The sequence below is a fragment of the Terrapene carolina genome, unplaced genomic scaffold (assembly GCF_002925995.2).
Source record: "Terrapene carolina triunguis isolate 2854851 unplaced genomic scaffold, T_m_triunguis-2.0 Scaffold212, whole genome shotgun sequence".
Lineage (NCBI taxonomy): Eukaryota > Metazoa > Chordata > Testudines > Emydidae > Terrapene > Terrapene triunguis.
In genome coordinates this window covers 6,242,723-6,255,696 of record NW_020664563.1, presented here as the reverse complement: position 1 = coordinate 6,255,696, position 12,974 = coordinate 6,242,723, and positions in this window count along the sequence as shown.

The window sequence follows — 12,974 nt, the reverse complement described above, 5'->3', positions numbered from 1 at the left end:
AGCCCCTGCCGGGGCTCGCCGCCCTCCTCCCAGGGCTCCGGCCCCCCCCCCCGTTGGGGGGGGGGCGGCCGGAGGCTTTTTTGCCTGGGGCGGCAAAAAAGCCAGAGCCGGCCCTGGGAGGAAAGCAATGATGGGTCTTGGATTTGGGATGGTGGAGGTATGCACAAGTAGTCATATTAATAGGCACATTCATTTTGTATTCATAAAACAGAGTGCTGCTTGTTGCTATCATGCATTTCAATCTTACAAATTCTGGCTGGCTTGTGTGGTGTATGTATCTTGTATCTGCTATGATTTTTGTTGTGTACTGTATCTTTAAATGGTGAGATGTTCACTCCCTATATTCCTGCTGCAGAGGCAGTTGCCATTTTGTGTTCAGATTTGCTGTCGCTTGTCATATATGAGACACACACACTGTGCTTTCTCTTTCTCGTTTTTCTTTAACCTAAACAAAGTCAGTATAATGATTTTTTCTTTGCGCAAAGAAGCATAACAAAAATTCTGGCAATGAAGAAGTTAATGTAAAAAAAATCACAAAGTGAAGAAGCAGTGAACAGGTCTTCTGGTTAAACAAACAGAAAGAAAAGTAGACAGATAAAATGGCCACTCATGCAAACATGGAAGATTTCCAGTTTAATGAATAATAAGAATTTCAGATGTATATTCAGAGATGTGAGCAGTATTTTTGTGCAAATACTATCACAGAATGTAGTGAAAAAAGTCAGTTTTCTTAACATTGGCAAGGAAATGGACATTTGCAGTTCTGGAAGATTTGTGTTTTCCATAGGAACCAGATGAGATGAAGTATAAAGACTTAACAGAGGTGATTAAAAAGCATTTAGTAATAAAAGCAAACGTTCTAGTTGAAAGAAATCAGTTCCAGCTAAGGGATCAAATGGAAAAAGAAAATATCACTGAATTTTCTAACCAGTTTGAGAAAGCATTCCGTTATCTGTCTTTAAGTAACCTTCTGTAAGAGATGAGATCTCTGCAGAGATCAGAGGTAAGAAAACTGGACTACACAATGCAGCTTGGAAGGAGCTGTGGTCACATATTTAGGCCTACACTCTCAGATGGTGTAAATCAGCATAGGACCACTGAAGTTAACTGACATACTCCCATGTCAAAGCGGAATAGATCAAAGTACACTAGGGAACTTTTAGTGTGTGGTAGCAGGGTCCACATGGCCAGTTAGTGCATGGCACGCTAGTGCACTGTAGATTACATCCCAGCTTGCCCAGTACTAACTGTTCATCTCTACAAACCCTGAGATACCGAATTATATTAGCTGAGTTTCTGGCCCTAATTGGTACTGAAACCCCAAAGAAAAATGTTTTACAATTCAGGGAGGCATCTCGACCAACTTGCCATTGCTTTTATCCACAATTTTGCCTTCCCAAAAAGGGGTGGAATTTAAACGGGGCTGAAAAATTCCCCCATAATGTTTTGGAACAGTTTATTTATGAGGAGAATCTCATTTTAAATAAAAGGACAATTAGAAAAGGCACCCTGGATTAAAGATTTGCCTGATTTCGGGTTTTTCTAAATGAAGGTAATGTTGTAGTTACACAATAGTTTAGTCTCCAGAGGGCTGTAATATTTTGGTCTAATTCTGGTTGTGGGGCTTGGTGTGTGGATGGTTGGGTGGTGTTGGTGGCCTGTGATGTACCGAAAATCAGGCTAGATGAGCTGATGGTTCCTTCTGGCCTTAATCTCTTTGACTATATATGCACACACACCACACACAAAACTCAGCCATCAAAAATGAGCAAGTGACTTGCTGTGTGTTGCCATTTTCATTTTACTTTTATTGGAGATTTGGAAATGATTTTTACCCACTTTCAGACCTGATTGCAGATAGATATTTGGGTCAAATTCTGCTTCCAATTACACCAGTTTGGATCTCAGTGGAGTTACTACAGATTTATATTTGCATCGGTGTCATCAAGGCTCCGGTGAGCAGTGGGGTCATACAATAGGACCTCAGTAATACGACTTCAGTGGAGCTCTGTGCGAGCACAAAGGTCTTTCTGCACGGAGTTCATGGCAGAATTGGGGCTAAAGAGCAGAACTTGGCCCCAAATGTGATTAATTAGAAAGATCTACACATAGATAGAAGCCCTCTTATTGAGCGTGGTCCTTCTCTCATTGAAGCCAATCGCGAAACTCCCATTGACTTCAATGGAGCAGGATGAAGCCTGTAGAAAAATTCTTCTTCTTCACAGAACAACTTTGCAATAGCTGCAGTCTACGCCCTGGGACACATTGAAACAATTTGGGACTTTCATTCCATTTCACTATAATGGGAGTTTTGCGACATCTGATTCGTCACACACGGATTACTCTGCGTAAAGTATAGGCTGGACTGTTGGCATTCTCAAAGCCAAAGTGAAGGTTAAACTCAAAAGGAAGATTCTATTAGAAGGAATATGTTTTTATAAAGTTTTCAAAGGCAACCCAGTTTGGGGCTCACTGCACGGGCTTAACCACTCAGTGCAGCTCAGTCCCAAGTCATGCTGGGCTCATGATGGTAACGCACACTCTCTTTCCAGGAGCTAAGCCAACCCCCACAACCTAACTCACTGGTGTTCTGGTAAGTTAGGCACTTTGTGGTCAGAAGACAGGCTCCCATATAGTAATTAGCTAGAGAGATGTTAGAAAGTCCAAAACCGCCGCAGAAAGAGAAGAAAGTTGTTATGAAGCTGCCTTTACCCATTTGATCTCTTGTTTCTTTGTTTTTGTGTTTCTTGGACATTGTCAATTGCAGAATGGCTCAGCTGGAGCCCAGCGCTAGCGGTGCCTGATTTGGTTCATGACTTCCATAAAGTTTTCCATCTCTGACCGAGCTATTTCAGATTGGGGTAAAAATGTGAGTAAATCACAGTTGGCACTCATCCCAGACGTATCCATTCCCTTAATTCCCCTTTCCTGTGGCTTTGGGACAATCAAAATAAGGAATGTTTCCACTGCCCTACCTTTATGAAAGTACAGCAAGTGACTGATATACCCCAAGTGCATCGCAGTGTTTCCTTACCTTGGTCATTACCAACTGTACAGCTTTCTCTGACAATTACCTGAAATGGAGCCCTTCAGCAAAGAAGACTTTTTGGCAGAGCCCAGATTCTGAGACGATCCAAAAGCCTGATGTGACAGTTAATGAAACGAGGAGAAACAAGAAGGAAGCTATGGGTCCCAGGCTGCCAACACTAACAAAGCTAGGCAGTTGAAAATCTGAAGGCAGTGTGAGGTGCCAAGGTGTCTGCCTGCACTTTTGGAGAGTGGGGCCATGTGGAGGTCTCGTCTGCGAACTCACGTAGGGTTTCATTGGGCTGCTGGCGAGCTGCAAGAAATGTTTTCCTCTTTAGCAGAAGAGAATCTCCAGTCCCCAAATACTCATCGAGGCGCTGCACAGCTGCATCAAAGGAGGACTTGGGCTCCAGAAATCCATCAAAAATATCAGTGGCCATCACGGCTTAAGCACATCTGCAGCAAGGGTAACCTACTGTAACCCACACACCTCCTGGGTGTGGTGCTCTGTCCCCTCTAGTAGCACCGAGACCACTTAGAGATTAATGAGTCTGCTAAAGCCTTAGCTAAGGGCCATATGGCTTTTAGCTCATGCAGTAGAGGCTCATGCACTAAGTTTCAGAGGTTCCAGGTTCAATCTTGCCCGCCGAAGATCGTGGCCTGTCGGTGTTACACTAGCAGCATCAGAGAATTGCAGGATCTGTACATTGTTCCAAAAATTCCTCATCAAGTATTGCCAGTCAGCAGCCGCAGGATATGCAGGCAGCATGGGTTGATGAACAGAAGCACTTGTCACCGTAATGTTATGCTCTGATGTGGCCCAGGACAGCAATCCCAAAACACAAGGCAATTCAAGCAAGACACGCAGGTAGGTGGTCAGTCAAAACATGTACTAACCTGTTAAGTCAGCAACAGTCTGAACAAAACATCATAACAATGCAAACAGCAGGTAGGTATCTGTGATGGGTTGGATCACAGAACCCCCCTTGGGAGCTGCCACCCGATGTGCCAAGACTACCTCTGCTCCTGCTTTCCCTGCCAGCTCGGGACCCCAGCACCCTGTCTTGCTGAGCCAGACACTCCTGTCTGCTCCAACAAAGACCAGGGTCTGAATTACTTGCCCCAAAGTTGTAGGTTTACCTGAAAGCAGCTAACAGAAGTGTTCCTGTCTTTAACACTCAGATGCCCAACTCCCAATGGGATCTAAACCCAAATAAATCCGTTTTACCCTGTATAAAGCTTATACAGGGTAAACTCATAAATTGTTCGCCCTCTATAACACTGATAGAGAGATATGCACAGTTGTTTGCTCCCCCAGGTATTAATACATACTCTGAGTTAATTAATAAGTAAAAAGTGATTTTATTAAATACAGAAAGTAGGATTTAAGTGGTTCCAAGTAGTAACAGACAAACAAACAAAGTAAGTTACCAAGCAATAAAATAAAATACGCAAATCTATGTCTAATCAAACTGAATATAGATAATCTCACCCTCAGAGATGCTTCAGTAAGTTTTTTCCTCAGATTGGACACCTTCCAGGCCTGGGCACAATTCTTTCCCCTGGTACAGCTCTTGTTCCAGCTCAGGTGGTAGCTAGCAGATTCTTCATGATGGCTCCTCCCCTCCCTTTGTTCTGTTCCACCCCTTTATATATCTTTTGCATAAGGCGGGAATCCTTTGTCCCTCTCTGGGTTCCACCCCCTCCGTCTCAATGGAAAGACACCAGGTTAAAGATGGATTCCAGTTCAGGTGACTTGATCAAATGTCACTGCAAGACTTCATTGCCCACTTGCCAGCACACACGTATACAGGAAGACTTACAGGTAAACAGAGCCATCTGCAGACAATTGTCCTGGTTAATGGGAGTCATCAAGATTCCAAACCACCATTAATGGCCCACACTTTGCATAATTACAATAGGTCCTCAGAGTTATATTTCATATTTCTAGTTTCAGATACAAGAGTGGTACATTTATACATATAGGATGATCACACTCAGTAGATTATAAACTTTGTAATGATACCTTACAAGAGACCTTTTGCATGAAGCATATTCCAGTTACATTATATTCACTTATTAGCATATTTTTATAAAACCATATAGACTGCAACGTCACAGGTATCAACAAGCCCTGAATAACCGAGCACACCTAACACTGTGTACACACACACACAGGAAGAGAACTGGAACACAGAGTTCAGGGAACAGGAACCAGGAAATGAACAGGAACAGGGAGCAGGAAGCAATAAGCAGGAAGGCAATGTGCACATGCACACTAGTCATCATGGCAAGGCAGAGACAGTCACTCCTACCAACACAGGACAAGCTAAGGCAAGGCAACAGCACCGTTTGTCATTCTTTCCAAGGCCTGTCCTGAATATTGACTACAAGGAGGTGCCGGCTCTGTGCATCTTTTTCAATAAATATAGGATCTGCTGATTCTCCATGGGGGGAACCTGCAACTGAGTTTTGCTGTGTCTACTGGGGTGTGTCAATTCCCCAGAGGGCGTGGAGCTGAACCGGGCTGTATCTTTGGAGATGCGTTGATCCTCCAGGGATATGGAACTGAATGTGCAGTAACTTCAGGGCGTGTCAGGATGGAATTAAATGGTGCACTGTTTTCTGGGGCGGGACAGTTCTGTAGGAGCATGGCAACAGAACTGAACTCCCTTGGAGGCAACTGTAAAGGGGTTAAAGATACAGAATTGTTGTATGTGGCAGCATGATCCATTAGGTTGAATGAAGAATGACATCATCCTATAGCTAACCTAGATATAAACATCTCCAAAGCACCTCTTACCACAGCAAGAATGTGCGGAACGATTCCCTTTGCCTCTCTAAGGATCAGATTCAAGACCTGCTGTCTATAAAAGACTAATAGGCAACCTTGTGGGCTAAGAAGGTTCTATTCATTATCCACAGTGGTCCCTGATTCTCCACTGCCTGGCACTTTGTGCCTGTACAAATTGGGTGTCAAACTGATATCTCCACTGGGCGCCGTCAGTCCTAAAGGCCAGACTTGGTAAGTGTAGCTGGAATGTAAAGTTAAGTATGAAGACACCAAATGTGTTTGTGTCTCAGACAGCTGAAGTGTTGTGAGAGCATCAATGAGACATGGAGTGGCCAGAGCTCGGATGGGAGCAGGTGTGTACCTTGTGTATTAGTGGCAGGTGATAATGAGATCCCAGGCAGAGTGATGTCAGACACATAGACCAACCTGATGGTCCATGTGATTCAGTAAGTAGTGGCCAAGGTTTGCCAAAAGTGATGAATGGTTTGTGGTGTCCCATTTGAAACACTTAAAGAGACCTGATTTTTAGAGGGCTGGTTTGTTTACCTGCCGTGTCCGCAAGTTCAGCTGATCGCAGCTCCCACTGGCTGCGGTTCGCTGCTCCAGGCCAATGGGTGCTGCGAGAAGTGGTGTGGGCTGAGGGATGTGCTGGCCGCCGCTTCCCACAGCCCCCATTGGCCGGGAGCAGCGAACCGCGGCCAGTGGGAGCTGCACTCAGCCGAGCCTGAGGACGCGGCAGGTAAACAAACAAAAGGGTGCTTACCCTGGCCGGCCGCGTGCCAAAGGTTGCCGATCCCTGGTGTAGACGTACCTCTTGTGAGCTGCTCCTGATCAAAGCCTCCTCATGACCAGCTGCTTATGACCTGCCTCCAGCCTCTGTCTGGACAAGAACCACCCCCTGCACTCCAAAAAGCTTTCTGTATATCGACGCATGGAATCCAGTTGACTCCATGTGCTTGAGTGCTGCTATTTTGAACCATCATGGAGTCTGGTGACACAAAGCTGTTCAGGCCACTCCAAGTCCCAGAATGCACTGAGAGGAAGGAAAGTAGAGGAGCTCAGAGCTCAGTACAGAGCCTTCTGAACATAATGAAAAGATTAACACTCACTGAGATCTGATAAGAAAGAAGATCCCTTAGTAAAAACTGGGCTGCAGTATTCTACACTGGAAGGCCTGATCCAAAACCGACTAACAGCACTGCTCAAACCTGGGATCAACTCCACCGGTGCAAATAATGTCTTTGCCTTTCTTTGTTATATTTCATGGCATACAAACAGAGAAGTTAGATTAAAAATATCAAATAACAGGTCGTAACATTACTTTAGTTCTTAGAATTCAGATCTATAGCATGCAAGAACCCTAAAAACAGAGAGAGACAAAGCAGGCTGCTCCCCAAAAACAGAGAGACACCACTCACCCCACCTTACTTGAGCTGGCTGGTTGCAGAATTGACTCTGATCAGACAGTGACCCCTGTCTTGAATCAGGACGAGGAAATCCCCCTGAAATTTAAGGTGACAGATAAAAATTTTCCATACACCACAATCTACATGTGAGGGGGTTACGCCGGGTCACTACATTTCAGCCTGCCCAGTGTTGGCAAAAGTTGGGGCAAATTGCCAGTGTAGACAAGGCCTAATAGAAGGGGGAGGAATGGAGAGGGAATGAGTGAAGTTGAGGGAAGGAGAGAAAGGAAAAGAGAGAAATTAAGAGACAACAGAGGAGAGATGACACTTTTGCCAGTGATGGGGGACAGCGGTAAAGGAACCTTTGACTGGTTTTATTGTTGTTTTAGCATTTTACAGATTTGACCGTCATTAAATCTGACCTTTAAAATTCTGGGGATTTTAGATTTCTTAAGTGGGTCGATGAATCATAGCAAATTCTAACTTCAGTCCCATCTTTCCCATCTTGCTGCCAACGGCCTCTCCTCCGAGTGCCAGCTGAGCACTAAAACAAATAAAAAGAGACACACACACACACACAGGGCTGGCTCTAGCTTTTTTGCCGCCCCAAGCAAAAAAACAAAACAAAAAAAAACCGGCAGCCGCAGGGAGCGCGTGGAGGGAGGTCAAGGTGGCTCGCAGGGGGGTGCCTCTCCCGGCCAGGCAGGTGGAGCCCCCGGAGGCTGCAGGAGGTTCTGGCTCAGCCACTCCTTTAAAGATGGCTTGGCTGGGCCAGGCTCAGAGCGGCGCGGGAGGAGGAGGCCAGTGCAGGCGGCGGGGCGTGGCACATCCCGGGGAGCCCGGCGGCACGGTGAGCGGTGGGGATCGCTAGTTCCTGCCCCCCTGGGCCGGGGTCCGTGCCCCTGCAGGGCTGGGCTGGGACTGGTGGAGTGCGGGGAGCCGGCTGGGGGCTCCAGAGCTGCCGTCCGGGCTGCCAAAGCAAAAAAAAAAAAAAAGAACCACGGCAGGGCGGCCGGAATGTGCCGCCCCAAGATTGGCTGGAATGCAAACTGCCTTATATAAAACACTTCTAGGAAGCAGTGACCCAAAAGACTACTTCTCTCTGCTGAGTGAGAGCCAATGCAGCGACCGCAGGCTACCACCCCACTCTAGCACAGTGGTTCCCAAACTTTAACAACCCGCGAACCCTTTTCACTAAAATGTCAAGTCTCGCGAACCCCCTCCTAAAAATGAATATTTCCAGGGATTTTCTCCCTTACCTGAGCATAAATTATAAAAACAGTGATCTTGGAAATATAAAATTTGTTTTTATGACATGCTTATTACACACTATTTATTATTTATCATTACAGTAATTTTATGACATTATGAAAACGGCAATACTCTTCCAAGATCTCACTTTCGTAGCTTGTAAGACAAGGCTCCCGTGTTTCATCAAGGAGTATCAGATGTGAAACAGCATGAAGGTATTTAAGAAGCCAACTCAAAGAGTTCCTCCTATACAAGCATTCAGGTCTTGAGCAGTCCAGGCAAAGAACGCACATTACAACAAAGCTTAAACTTGTTCTCCATAATAATTTTAAAAACAATCCTAGCTGCCTATTTAATTTTAAAAACAGCAAAATATATCCACCTCCCTTTCCATTTCTTATAAGGAGTGTTGAAGTTTAAATCTCCTCAGTGTGATAGATATGCTTGCTTTGATCTGCTTAGCTCTTGGAAGTCCCCAGGGCTCCGAAGGCTGCTAGCCCCGTGCTGCCCAGGATCCCTAGGGACAGCTCTGTCCACTATTAGGGAATTTTTGCCCAGGAACCCCCTGTAACATTTCGGGAACCCCCAGGGGTTCACGAATCCCAGTTTGGGAACCACTGTTCTAGCAGAATAACTGAAACAATGTTGCTATGAAGCTATGGATTAATCCCTTAATTGCTGGAACCATGTTACCTCCGCCGGAACACCATTCTTTTGGTACACCAGCATTTCTAAGAGGGACACTGCGGGGAGCACTGGGGCTGCGATTACCCCATATGGCCACTACTACACTTGAAACAGCTGCAAAGGTTTAGAACTGGCAGGTCAATCGCTCAATCACTGTTCCCGTCACTGGTGGCTACCAAATCATGTGCTTACAAAGAGATGCTTCCTGCTTTCTCACGTCCTCCTCCTCACCCTTCTGCATGGCTCACACCCAGTGTTCTTTACCTATTGATATTTTTTTTGTAGCAACGGGCCCATGCCATGAAGTTTGGATCAGGAATCTGATGTGAATCTGAACTCCAAGATTCCAGCTCAACCTTTTAGGGACAGGACTGAATCATGAAGTTTGGCTCCGGATCTCAACTCCCCCAAAGTCTGGAGTGTTGGAAAATGGGATTCTCAAAGCTACTGAAGCTATTTCCATTTTTTTTAGGCTCCCATTAGAAACTAACCCTCTTGCCCACTGTAAAAGGGCATTCTGCCTTGTGGCTTAGGGACACATCCCAGTGTGCATACTACAGCCCCATGGACCTTTTCAGACAGGGAGCTGTAACCACAGCACATGCCTATGAACACTTCTGCCTCTGGGGCAGGGGCAGAAGATGGGAGAGATCTAGAGTCAAATAAATTTTAGGGTGGGTGTAGCGGGGTGGTCACCCTGCTCCTGCCTGAAGGGGATAAAGCAGCCCTGGAAAGGGCTGCAGCAGGGGAAAAGCCAGGCTGATTGGGGGGAAGCAGCCACAGGTGGGGTCACGCCCCAATCAGGCCACAGCTGGCCCTATAAGAGGGCTGAGGGCCAGAGGCTAAAAGAGTGTCTCTCTAGCTGTGGAGAGAGACAGGCCTGGCTGCTTGGGAGCACAGCAGGGTACCTAGAGTTGAGCAGGGCTGAGGAAAGGCCAGAGGAGCTGGGGAACTCCAGGCTGGAAAACCCCCAGGCTGTAGGCCTTGGTAAAGGCTGGGAAGGGTACTGGGGTTGCAGAGGTGCAGCCCAGGATAGGCAAAGGCAGCAGGTCCAAACCCCCCTTGCCGATGATCAGTGGTATAGACTGCAGTCTGCCCCAGTGAGCGGGGCCTAGATGGTGACTGGCAGTAGCCACTGAGGTGAGGTGGGGGTAGAGGGTTGGGGGTTCCCCTGGGTGGGGAGACCCAGAGAGTGGGGGTACTGCCAGGGGGCAGCACCCAAGGTAAAGGGGCACCGGGGTCCGGGAGGGACACGGGGGCCTGAGGTAAGTGGGACATCAGCCAGTAGAGGGTGCTCCGGAGCTGGAAAAGAGCTAATTCCCTGGATGACCAGCAGGAGGCACCGCACCAGTGAGTCGTTGCCTCACTATAGTGGGTCTCTGAGTAGTAGCCAGGAAAGGTGTGTCCTCTCCTGCTCCCAGCTAATGGAGGCTGGAGAAGTATTGGCTGGCTAGTATGCAGTATTTTGAGTTTATTTGCTCTTGTTTGAGAATAAAGCCAGCCCTGAGTTAAAAGAGTTTTATACTGAACGGTCAAAATCAGAGTTTGCCCCATGGCCCTAATGTGTAGGTTTATAGCGTATATATGTCTGACGCTCTGGGGGAATCCCCATCACTGGAGGTTTATAAGAACAGGTTGGACAAACCCATGTCAGGAAGGATCTAGGTTTTCTTGGGCCTGCCACAGCGCAGAGGGCTGGACTTGATGACCTCTCAAGGTCCCTTCCAGCTCTGCGTTTCTGTGATTCTATAGTATAAAACCAAGAGCCATGACACAGCTCTCTGACTAGTACAAGCCCTAAACAGATTTATTCCCCATCGCAGCTCCCAAGGCAAAAACCTCACAAAGCTAATAGGCCCATGACAGTGCATCCTGCCTCCACACACTTGAGGCTGCCTTGCCTGCTGCCTACAAGTGTCCAGGGACTGTTAGGACATGTTCCCCAGCTCATTGGCTTGTCATGGTGCAGAGAAGAGGCGATTTTGTATGATAGTATTTGTGATGCTAGAGCTTAGCATCACGGGAAAGCCTGTCACATTATAATCATTGGGGCTGGTTTTATGCAGCTTCTTGGGAAAGGTTCCTAGCGTCTCAGAAAGTTTGCACGTGTTGCTGGCATGCTTGCTGCTGTGGAAGAGCCACCTGCCTGGATGGCTTTGAGAGACTTGGCCACTTGTGTTACCAAACTGGGGACCTTTGGGACCAGACCTCAGAGCCATTTGGGCATGCACGAGGCTTGCTGGAGGTCCTTGATTTGAACCAATGACATCCAGATCCTGCTGGCCCTCTGACTGCCCTTTTTGGAGAGAGTGCACAGTGCACCAGCTGTGATGTGTTTCCATGCAACAATGCCTTTGCATCTGATTGGCTTGTGCTGTTGGGCAATGGAATTTTATCTAAAACAAACAATGCTACGAAAAGCAGTGTGACGCATGAGTTCCGTTAAGTGGCTGCTGAAATGCATCAGCCTGCCGCAAGCGTCCATCTGCATCTGTTTCTCTCTCTCTCTCTCGGTCTCTCCAAGAAGGTGGCTTGCGCAGCGGGAAAGGGTTAAGCAGTGTTGTTCATTGTCACATGATGCTGGGAATGCGAGCTGAGTAAGAACCTCAGGAGCTGGAGAGGCACATCTTGACTGCACATGTGGCCCATACCACAAACACTTCAAAGTGCTTCCCTCAGACTGACAGAACATTCTGACGCCAACTGTAAATGCCCTTGACACGCAGAGTGGAAAATATCAAAAGCTCCAACAGTCCCCTAAAATGCAGCCTGTTTTCACTGGGAAAGGCCTTAATGAACCTGCGCTGGAGAGAAGGGGTCAGGGGGAGGAGGGAAGGAGGTGTGACGGGTGGTTATGATTTAGCCCTTGTCCTGGTACACGCCACGATGGGGAACTGGATTTAATTGGATGCAAATCCAAATGCTGTAGGATATTTTGAGTGTGGCTGGACCATCAATTCCAGGCCATGCTACATCAAGACCCTACTGTGTCTGTTCACCCATTCCCCCTATTGCATGTACTGAAATACACAATTTGAAACAAAGAATTTCCAGACTGGGATTTTTTTGTCCTCAGCCAGCCCCCTTCTTCCCCACTTTCCCTCCTTGACTCCCATCTCTGATTCACACAAGCTGCATCCAATTCTCTTCTGAAATGTTTCGAAGACAGACACTCTTTCAAGGCACAGAAATTCTCCATGGCTCCCCAAGTCAGTAATCAGCACTGACCAATAGAGAATCGCATTTCCACCCTCCCTGGGTCTGCATCACACCATGAAATCCAACATAGGAAGCAGTGTGGCCTATTGGCTGCAGGGGGGTTTCCTAGGAGACAGGCAACGCTGAGCTTGGCCACTGTGTGAGCTGGGCAACTCACTTCTCCTTTCTAGGGCTCTTTCTCCTCCCACTTGTTGTCCATCTTGTCAATTTACAGTACAGGTTCTTCAGGCACAGACTGTTTCTGTGCAATGCCCACAAGGGGGCCTTGATTTTGGCTGAAGCCTCTAGATGCCACCGTAATAACAATAAGGTGTTTGAAGTCTCAGAGTTGATAAACCTTCCCTGTTAGCGAGGGGGCGGACCTGACCAGCATGACCCGGGGTATAACTTGGTTTCTAACTGAGCAACATAATGGGGGAGTTTGCAGGAGGGATTATGGGAACTTTTTCAACAGGTACAAGCTGTACATACCCAACAAGGATGGCCAACTATGGAACAGTGATCATGACCAGTTATATAAGGGATGTGCCATGTTCTCTTTCATGCCTGAAGATAGAGACTTCCTGTGCATGAAGAGCAGGTTGATGGCT